A 7,994-nucleotide genomic window follows, 5' to 3' on the forward strand; every position below is an offset into this window, starting at 1 on the left:
TCAGTGAGAACATTGAGGCGATGTGTCTCCGGAGACTCATCGCGTTGAATTGAATTTCGTAATGTAGCTGGTTAGTATTAAAAATAAGGAAAATGTCCAGGAATAGGCAGCTTTCAAAAACCTGGGCTATCCTTGAAAATTAGGGACAGCTGGCAACTATGCAACAAGTGCAGGGGAAAATGCAGGATTTGTAGTGCGGGATTTCCACACCACGCCGCCAGTGGGCGTGACCGGCATGCATGGGGGTGTGGCTATAATTTTAGACAGCGATAGACTGCTCTTCAACTCTTTCTGTCCCCATCATAAACAAGAGCAATGCTGCATGCACTACTGGTAGGTGCATGCAGCTCCTCCTTCATGAGCAGAGCTGTGTGAAGCGGGACATACCTCCCAACTGTCCCTACAGTCGGAACAAAGACCTGACTGAGTGGGTCAGTCCCCAGACACAGGACTGATCTACCAGATTCAGTACAGTTGGCAGACTGTCCTGCTCTCTCCTACCTGTTTTTGCTGCTCTCACTACTTTCACTACTTGTTGCTGCTACTCATGTCCTAAGCTCAGTTGCTGCTTGTCTGGATCCTGGAAGGTTGGGTTCCTGTTTGGAAAGGATAGGTAAATGATATAGAAATCCAAGGAATGAGTGAACATGGTAGTCCCACCTCCCCCAAAGCAGTCCGATATTTAATCAAAAGCATCCAAGTTTAATAATTAGGCCTCCCTGCCACCAGCCTGGACAGTAAATTAATGACATTCACATTTAATAAAAAGAACCATTTCCTCCCAAACAATCCCAACATTAAATTAATAGTATTTACATGTAATAAATAATCCTATTTCCTCCCAAACATTAAATAATTAGCATTCACTTTTAAGAAATAGCTCTCCTCCCCAAATTTAGCCACAATTAATAGCACCCAAACCACCCGAGTATTAAATTAACAGTCCCATGAATAGGTCCACCATAACCCCACTATTAAATTAAATATCTTCCACCATCACCTCACCGACAAATTAAAAGCTCCCACTCTAACCCTATTATGAAATTAAAATTTCACAACCCACCCACATCCCATAAAATACACCCACTCCCCCCATATTAACATATATTAAAGCCCCTCCAAGTCAGGCTCCATTTTTAACATACGATCACCACACTTACATGAGAACATTTTTAGCACAGGTTCACCACACTTACATGAGAACACACACACTCACTCACTCACTCTCACTTACTTTCTTCATCCAGTGCTGTTACTCTGGCGCCCTACAGCTGCACACAGGAGACACACACATGTTGTCAGTGGGAGAGGAAGGGGCGGAGACAAACAGCAGAGGAGAGAGGGCTGTGCAGATAGAAATGATCTGCACACAAGATGCAGATAGAAGCTGTAAAGTGGCTGTTCCCGGGGGCAGGGTCAGCCACTTCAAGCATACATTGCCCTAGGCTGGGAGCGGGGGTTACCAGACACTATGAAGCCCCCCTAGGTGCGCCCCTGAGGTGCATCTAGCACTACCATACCGATGCTTTGATGCACCTGTCCAGCAGCAAAGAGATCCATGAAATTTCAGGTTGCTCATTGTCATATAATTTACTTTCTATGCACTGAAAATCAAGACAACTCATTAGACCTATTAGGGTAGTCCACAACATAGTTGTATGACATAGTTAGCCCATTATTCCTTGGATAGTAGCACATTAATCAGTATTAAGTAACTTTCTGAAGGGTCGCCTAGTGACTAACATGGTAGTCCATTCTCCCACTATATAAAAAAGGTTGCCAATTGCATTTTTAGTAAATAGCTAGCACATACATGCCAACTTTTAAGATTTTGCCCCCGGGGGATTTTCGCGTCGCCATAGCCCCGTCCCCACTACAAAAAGCCGAAATTCACAGCATTGAATGGAGGGGCGGAGCTTAATGCCACAATTAAGCCCCCCCCCTCCATTCACTGACATGAATTTCGGCAAATGTGGGCGCTTTGCCTACTCTTCTGGATATCCGTGAGGACTCCCCGAAATTCCGGAGTCTCCCAGGAATTCCGGGACAGTAGGCAAGTATGAGCTAGCACTTGAGTGGGCAGTAGGCTGGTTAACAAGATTAGAGAGAAAGCCAAATATAAAGTGTTGAACTGTTCACTACAATCAATGCGCCAAGAGCAATTTCAGACCCTGATACAGCAACTTCTTGGGGCCCTTCCATTGACTGCTAAAGGGGATGTGACCACATCAAGTTGGTGGTTTCTCCCACTACACAGGCAGGTCTGGGCCCCAGTACTTTTTACTTGCTTCCCCCCACCTCTTGGCACCCCTGACTACGATATTGCATATGATTATGTTAATTGGGCCAATATGGCTAGCATGCAGGCAGGTTATTAACATTCAGATGTAAGGCTAGAAAATCTACTCAAAGGAGGACTCCTAAGAGTAATAGAATTCTTGGTAAGATATGAGTTGTTAAACACCACTGATTATTATTTGATAAATATTTTTCAGGTACCATCCCGTAAAACATTAATAATAACATTTACAATTACCACTCATCATTTTAAGGGGGGTATTCAATTGTTAGCGTTAACGAAAAAAAACGAGCGCTCAAAAAATATAACCGTTTTTTTTTCGTTAACGCTAACAATTGAATACCCCCCTAAGTTTAATATACATTTACAACACCACACTTTTTAATATTTCGCTTTTTACCCTTGTCCTTCAATGCTATTTTAATTTAATATTAATAAAGATTTAGGGCTAGATTTACTAAGCTGCGTGTTTGAAAAAGTGGGGATGTTGCCTATAGCAACCAATCAGATTCTAGCTATTATTTTGTAGAAGGTACTAAATAAATGAAAGCTAGAATCTGATTGGTTGCTATAGGCAACATCCCCACTTTTTCAAACCCGCAGCTTAGTAAATCTAGCCCTTAGAATTTTAATGTGCCACATTTTTGGGGAGTTGGAGTATCCTATCACTCTTCTTTATGAAATATAAAGAAATTGTGTCACTATTTTGGACTCATAAGTAGTGATCTCTTTTTAGGAGAGGGTCTTTCTGAAGAAATGACCTATATTGTTTCCTCATAACAAGTTGGATGTAATCCTGTTTGACTTGAACCCCATTATTAGGAGCTCTCCAGTAAAATATAATTATTTTTTAATTTTGTATTTGTACTTATAATACTTGATATTATCCGAGAGGGCACCTAGATCGGCCATTGTTAAGATGAAATTATATATGGTAAGAATTTTAAAAGGTTATTGAGCATAGTGTGAAAAACATGTATTAATAACACTACTGTACCAATTCTAAGCGCTATCTTATTTGTTCTTTAGACTATTTCAGAACTTAGGTGAACAAAACCTGGAGTTTCCCTATGTATTTGTTCCACATGCCTTGCTCAAAATCCATCTAATGACACAGATCGGTAAACATTTTACTACATTAGTGATAGAGCCTGATCTCTGTTACGTTTGTGTGTCTGTTTATGTCTATGTGTCCCATTATATGTGTAAGACATGGAAGTGGTGGGGGACACAGACTAGATAGCTTTCCATCACTATGTCTTTGTATGTTACTTAATAGTATGAGCAAGCATGTAAAATTAGGACTAAATTAAATTTAACATTAAATTACCCAAAGCTTTGGGGGCTAGTTGGCCCCCAGCTATTCAGTTACATTTTCCATATCAACATGTCTAAATTTCCCCTTCAACCACTGTATGTATAATGATATATACTGTGTATATATTATATATTGGTTAAAAAATATGATAATAATATATACATTGCCAAATGCCTAAGCGGAAGTGGGTCGGTTCACTTTCTGTAGTGTGTTCCACAGTGGAACGCATAACGATTCTATATATAAAATCTAACTATACTAATTTTGGAAGTGATGTGTTCAACCAGATACATCTTATTGTTGACTGAAGATTATACATCACCTGTTGGTCTGGGTGGGGTAGGTTTTTGCAGCTGTAATAATGCCGACAAAACTTAGACCAACGTATAAATTCCAAATACTATAAGGCCACCAAGGAGTAAATATAGTTTTAACATATAACTGACATATAACATTCCCCACAGGCTTAATTACCGTCAGATGTAAATTCCGACTTTCTAAAATCACTCCAGCACTAATGACATCAGTTACAGTGGCCACAGTGAGATTGCCGGATTTAAAGCTGCAATGGGCGGACCCGCCGCCTGGATTACATTATACCAGCGGTTCACAAAGTGTGTGCCGCGACTCCAAGGTGTGCCAAGGCGCTGTCACAGGGGTGCTATGGCCAGGAAACAGAAAAAAAAACTTACCAATCCGGCGGTGCCCAGGACCCAGCATCCTCCTCCCTCCTCGCATCTCACTGAATGTCAGGCGTGATGGCGCCACGCCAGAAATTCAGCCTGCATCCCAGTATCAAGGGCACCTCATTATTTTCAGGTCCTACACTGACCTATATGCTTTAAACACCATTAAAATGCAGTTAAAATCAGATGCATTCACCTCCCAGGTATAGGGGTTTAAATCTAGCAAGGGCTGGCTTGTGTGCCACACCCAAATGTGCCTTAAATAGGCTTAATGGACAGCTGCTATGACAATAAGGCAATATTTTGAAACAAAACCAGAGAAAAAACAGGCCTGCGCTCGGTATATCCCACATTATATATGGTACCAGCTGCTTAGCAATAAGCCCGTGCTCGGTATATCCCATATTGTATATGGTACCAGCTGCGTGGCAACATAAATGCCCATATATGTATAAAAAACAAAGACAGTTCTCAGCGCTTATCCTTTACACTGCATATCTGTGTGTCTAGCAAAATGAAAACATGAGGTATTAGTTCATATATTGTTCAAAACATTTAAGCCTGCATCCCAGTGTCAATATTTTTAAACAAAACCAGAGAAATATACCCGACTTACCTTTGGTCTTGCGATTCTGGTTCCATTGGATCTCCTGATTTGACCCCAGCTACCCTGACTAATCTCCCGTCTCATGAATTGGCTTAATTTCGATCTCCTAGTTCTGACCTCTGCTCCCCTGATTATGCCTGGCCTACAGCTACCTGGCTAGTGACTGGCACTGAGGGCAGCAACCTGCACGTCTTACGCACTGGGGTCATGAGTTCAATTGGCCTTATCTGTGAGGAGTTTGTATGTTCTCCCTGTGTTTGCGTGGGTTTCCTCCGGGTGCTCCGATTTCCTCCCACACTCCAAAAACATACTGGTAGGTTAATTGACTGCTATCAAATTGACCCTAATCTGTGTTTTTGTCTGTGTGTGTATGTTAGGGAATTTAGACTGTAAGCTCCAATGGGGCAGGGACTGATGTGAATGTGTTCTCTGTATAGCGCTTCGGAATTAGTGGCGCTATATAAATAATGAAGATGATGATATAGTTCTAGGTAATGTTCATTTCCCCTAACCCAGTAGGTCTCCCTTAAGGCTCTGGTAATCTAACGTTGTACTCATCTGTTCACTTAAGGTGGACCCATTTCATTGCATAGTGATTCCCAACTCCTGTTACCCGCCCATACACATGAATGACAATACTGCTGCCTGTTTGAAACATGCAAGTGGTAGTAGAAAAAAGAAGTGCAGCGCTGGACTGTTGGGGGAGCACTGCATCAAGGGAAAGTACATCTGCTTATTTTATTAAATGTTATATACTCTCTTTTGGAAATGTTGCTGTTTTCCATGTTCATCTTAATTGGTTAATAAACTTGTGCTCTAAATTCCTTAACTGCTATCAGCCATTACTTTTCTTCCTTAGTTACAGTAGGTATTTTTAAATTGAGTCACTTGACAAAAATAGGCAAGTCTTACATGTCCCATTTATTGAGCGTAATTACAAGTGACAAAGGGGGGTATTCAATTGTAAGCAATTTTTTTTTTTGACCGTGTTAAGTCATTTTAACGCTGTTTTTTATCATTTTCGAGCGGGTTAACTTTACCCGCGATTCAATTCCATTGTTAACGCTCAGTTTTTTTCTGCAACAAGGTTGAGGTTTTACAGAGGTTAAAGCTTCATGATTTGAGGGTGTGGATGAGGATTGGGTGTAGCATGGGTTGATCAGGGATATGACTAATAATGTTCCAATTTTCTAATATGGAATTTTGAGAGGTAAACAGTATACCACTATTATTGTGCTGTGCGATTAATAGATTAAACTGAATATATTAATTAATTTGTATTTACTCTTGATAAACCTTGATAGGAATAGGAGTAACCATTGTTTGTAAAGCAGTTCACGGGTATTAGCAAAGTGGAATGTTGGATAGTACAGGCTTATCTAACATGGATACAGATCAATTTGTACTTCGTTTGCTCTCTATAATAACTACATATAATATCTGTTTTGCAAAATGAATATAAAATAAGAGCGTCCGATGCCCACACCTCTATCCCTAGTTACACCTATTTGTTTCACAGTGCCTCAAAGAAATAGTCCATATACTAAACATTCAGCTGAAATTTTAATACATTTGGTACAATTCCACAGCAATGCAGATCTCTCTTGGAAAATATAGTAGGCAATGAAGAGATTAGAAGATTTAGTGTTGGTTTCCACATCTGATCATGATATGCCTGCTAACAAGAATCATCCATATTTTTAGATCCCTGGAGGTTGATTACAGATGCTGTGACTCTCTTTTGTCTCCTCCACTTGGCTCTGCGATTCTTGAACCATACCTGAGGGCACAAAGGGGAATAGTGTTACTTCATATTACAAAACATTTTCTCCACTGTGAGCTAAATTTGTTATAAAAACAAAAATGATCTGGTTACATTTCAGATGCTAGATACACAGATATTTCTAACTAATGTCATACTTGCCAACATTTGTTTTCTGGCTTCCGGGAGATGCCGGCTGGGACGTGGGCGTACAGGGGGCGGGGCCAAAATGACGCGATCTTGGCACCATTCGCTAAACGCCGCGATTCCGGGTGAATCGCGGCGTTTAAACCGAATTTTGCCGATCAGGGAGATTGCCACACTCGCCCGGGAGTCCGGGAGACTCTCGCAAAATGCGGGAGTCTCCCGGACATTTCGGGAGAGTTGGCAAGTATGACTAATGTTTCTGTTGCAGCCATCTCTAGCTCTTAAAGGGTAACTCCAGCTGAACTACAACATTAATTTACTAATATTAAATATACTTCTACTATAATACTGTTATTTACCAGTCACTATTCAAAAGAGAGAACAAGGTCACATTTTCCATTTCTATAGTTAATTAAACAACTGAGAAAAAACTAAAGAATTCACAACAGTTGGGAACTGGAACGGAGGAGGCTTGGTCAGGTTACACTGGGTATGGCCATGTCATGTTTGGGATTGCCACTACCCACTTCTTAAATTGCTGGACCCTCCCCCCACCCCTGAAAAAAAATACCCCTTCAATGCTGATGACACCTGTCACTGGCATGTACAGCATTAAAGAGACCTCCATTAGTGCAGGGACGGATCTAGAATTCTATTTTACCTGGGGCAATTTAGTCCACGCCCCCTTTTTGACTGCTAAGGCTGCCTGCGGCTGCACACTATGTACAGGTCCGTTCGGCAGAGACAGGTAGGGAAAGTGTGCTGCTTGGCTGCTCAGAGCAGTCAGGCAGCACAATCACCCTGACATGCAGCCGCCAGCAGCAAGACCCCCCCCCCCCCCCTTGGATCTGCCACTGCATTAGTGGGACATTATCTCCCAACTGTCATGGAATTGGGACAAAAAATCAGGACCGTCCAACCTATGTCGGGACAGTTTGGAGGTATGCTATTATACCCAATTTTATCCTCATATTGGATACATTCATCCAGATGTTTGTCTCCAAAAACCAAATAGTAAACATGAAGCAATTTTGAAGCTTTTGTTAAAATATACTTGCCAAAATTCCCTTTTGGAAAATCAATACAATTTAAGGTACATAAACATCCAACCTAAAACATGCCCATTTGACCAAAGCTATGACCGTTTCCTGTCAAGCCATCCCCTTTTGCCCACC

This window comes from Mixophyes fleayi, chromosome 1 (assembly GCF_038048845.1).
Source record: "Mixophyes fleayi isolate aMixFle1 chromosome 1, aMixFle1.hap1, whole genome shotgun sequence".
Taxonomy (NCBI): domain Eukaryota; kingdom Metazoa; phylum Chordata; class Amphibia; order Anura; family Limnodynastidae; genus Mixophyes; species Mixophyes fleayi.